This window comes from Frankliniella occidentalis, unplaced genomic scaffold (genome assembly GCF_000697945.3).
Source record: "Frankliniella occidentalis isolate FOCC.00 unplaced genomic scaffold, Focc_3.1 Scaffold5, whole genome shotgun sequence".
Lineage (NCBI taxonomy): Eukaryota > Metazoa > Arthropoda > Insecta > Thysanoptera > Thripidae > Frankliniella > Frankliniella occidentalis.
In genome coordinates, this window is record NW_026267135.1 from 1,701,515 (window position 1) to 1,704,733 (window position 3,219).

Genomic DNA, 3,219 nt, shown 5'->3' on the forward strand with positions numbered 1-3,219 from the left:
GGGGGGAGGGGAAACGGGGGGTGAGGTGGTTGGGTGCGGGGCGTGTAATCTTTTTTTGCCGCGCCTGGCCTGCTCTGGTGTTGGCTTTGGACGCCGCGTGACCCGATCCCGAGGGGGAAACGACTGTTAAAATTTGTGTCAGCCGGATTACGGATTACCCGGATTACCTCCGGAGTGTCTTCCGGATTACGTTGCTTTTTCTCCAGGATTACCCCGGATTACCCCAAAATTTTCCTGGATTACCCCAAAATTTGCCCGGATTACCCCGTTTTTTTTTAGAATTTTCTCGGATTACCCCTGCTGGATTACCTAACGGCTGTCAGCCGGATTACCTTAGTCGTTTCCCCCTCGCCCGATCCTGAGACTGACGGCAGCCCGCACGGGCAGAGGAGGGTACATATTACCGAGGCACAAAAGCCGGGGAGGAGGGTTGGTCGAGGACACCGTGAAGCCCACTGCTATGACCACCGGGGTCATAACGGTCAGTCACGAGAGGAAGTGAAAATCAATGGTATTGCTATCTATGTACCAGCGTGGCTGATTAACCCCGCGCACTCCTGTAGTTATACTCCACCGCACGCAGGAGTGCGGGCGGGGGGCGGGCTTGCCTATCTACTCTGACCAAGGCGCTGCAAGCGGACCGGGTGAGTAGGCAACCCGCCCGCGCGTAGAAATGCGGTACAGCATAACTACAGAAGTGCGCGTTATGGTTGTATCAGCCACCTGGTACTTCGTCTAAGAGTTTTGCGAGTTTAGAACGACGTCGACCTGCGCCTAAACTGAACGTACTCACTCGTACAAAAGCCATACGCTGGTAAAAATCACTTCCATCATCGTATGTTGATGTCCGTGTGTCCCCGCCCTGTCGTTGTGCTGACGACGCGTCCCGATATGAACCGAACTGAACGCAGCCGGCGCCAGTTGTACGGCATCGCGGGCCGTGGCGCCCGGGCCGCCGACAGGATGCCACCAGTGTAATCCCCTCTCTCTCTCTAGGGGGCCGTCCGAAAACGAGCAGCATCACTCACTCGGTCACCCGGTCTCCCGGTCACTCAGTCACGCACGCAGTCACTTAGTCATCCTTAGTCACTCCACTCAGGACTCCAGAACACACAAAGTCGCTAACGTTTAGTCACTCAATCACAGTCACTCAGTCACACATTTTTAGTCGTCACTCTAGTCCGTCACTCAGTCACGCATGCACTGACTGAGCCTCAGTCACTTAGTCATACTCCGTCACTCTTCTCAGTCACTCCAGATCGGTCCGTTATACCAGGTGGCTGATTCACGCCGCGCACTTTCGTAGCTACTGTACCGCATGCACGAGTGCGGGCGGGTTTGCCTATGCTCGCTGCCCACGGCTCCTTATAGCCCCGTGCGAGTAGGCGACCCGCCCGCACGGGTGCATGCGGTACAGTATAACTACGAAAGTGCGCGGCGTGAATCAGCCACCTGGTATGATCACTCCGTCACGCACGCACCCGCTCAGCGACTTTAGACAGTCACTCCAGTCACTCGGTCGCACTCACCGGCTCGGATGTCGCCGCCGTCTCGACCGCTGTTGAGGAGACTCAGCTGAGACGATATCCACACGCACTGCTCGGGCATTCCCCGTCGTCGGCTCGGACCATATCCCGAGGAGCCTCGTGCTCCGGCACGGTCCGCGAGGTGCAAGAGCCAGACAGACACGCGGCAAACTTTCGAAACACGACGACGCGAAAACACAGTAAACGGCACACGACGAACGTGGGTGCGCGCGGGGAGCCTGGACGGGGTCCTGGTTGGCGGAAGGGCCTTGCGAGAGGAAAGACGCGGCCGTGGCGCGGTGGCTGCGCGGGGCGCGGGGCTGCGGGGTCCTGCAGGGGCCGTGTGGGCGGGCTGCCGGCTCGCCGCAGACTGAGCGCCATGGGGCCACGCGCCCCGCCGGCCGGCGAGCGCCGCGCTCACCCCCTCTCTCCCTCTCCATCTCTCTCTCTCCCTCTCCCACTCTCTCTCTCTCTGTCCCACCTACCGTGCGGGGTAGGGCAGTGACGGCAGAGCGAGAGAGAGAGAGAGAGAGAGAGGTAGAAAGGGGCAGAGGCGGAAGAGAGGCCAGTTCGAACGCGGCGCCCAGCGTCCCGCGCTTTCAAGGGGTGGCCCCTGGCCCCTGGCGCTCGAACGCGGAACTAGCGAGCGCTCGGCCCCGTGGGGAAAGAGGGTGGGGCAGGGCAGGGTGCGGCGGGGTGGGGTGCAGCGGGGAGGGTAGTAGTAGTAGTACGTAGGAAAATGTAGGAAGCTCTGTCAACGTGTCACAAACAAACCCGCTCGGCACAAGGACACGGGCAGAGGGTGCGAGAACAAGGCTAAATTGCAGCCCGGGCGCAACTGATTGCAGCCAGTTAATTAAACGAACTTCCCCCGCCCGTCCCGTCCCGCCCGGCGCGACCCGCCCGACATGTGTGTGTATGCGCGCGCGCGCGAGCTCGAGCTGCGCGCCGACAGCGACTGTCCCAGTATTCGTTATAACACTGTACACAAACGGCGAACTTGGTCGACGTACGGGCGCAAGCGTGACATCACACGTGTAAACGTAAGAGAGGGGCGAGCTTCACAGCCGCGCAGGTTACAAAGGAACTTTGTACACCCGGAAACACCTTGGATTATTTTTCTAAGCATACTTGGTCCTGATGGCTAACTCACGCCGCGCGCCGCGCACTTTCAGGTCATACTGTACCGCATGCACGGGTGCGGGCGGGCTTGCCTATCCTCGCTGCCCACGGCGCCTTCTGGCTCCGTTCGAGTAGGCGACAGTGCGACGCTTTGGGCCACAGCGAACCTCTCACCTCACTAAAGAAACCCCAAAAAGGTAATCGCCATCTTTTGATATGTTGTTCGCAGCACTTCAAAACGCACAAATAGGTATATGTTGTGTGAACAAAAAAAAAAATTCTTCACACTTACAAATTCTTTTAGCAGTCAGCGACAGCGTAGAATCGATCGTTCCCTGGAGCGTCAGCCCGAATCTCGCCTCTACGGCTCAGTCGGTAGCGCGCCCGCTCGGAGCGCGGGAGATCGGCGGTTCGAATCCCCGTCGGTCTGAAATTTTTCTCAGGCCACCAAATTTCAAATGGACCTCAAACCCGTCATTTCACCTCGCCCCTCTTGTGGTGTTCCGATGTCGTAGTGGTTACCATTGTTGGTGGCACTGCGTCATAGGTGTCAATTAAGTGTCGGCTCTGG

General features: G+C 58.7%; 1 protein-coding gene across 1 annotated transcript in view; it reads right to left on the reverse strand.

The window, feature by feature from the left end:
- The window catches only part of LOC127749928 (cell adhesion molecule Dscam2-like), a 141,826-nt gene extending 139,934 nt beyond the window's left edge, over window positions 1-1,892 (reverse strand). The window contains exon 1 of the mRNA XM_052270037.1: window positions 1,530-1,892. The gene's annotated coding sequence lies outside the window, so the exon portion shown is untranslated. The remainder of the gene's footprint in view (window positions 1-1,529) is intronic.
- Between the last annotated feature and the right edge of the window lie 1,327 nt (window positions 1,893-3,219).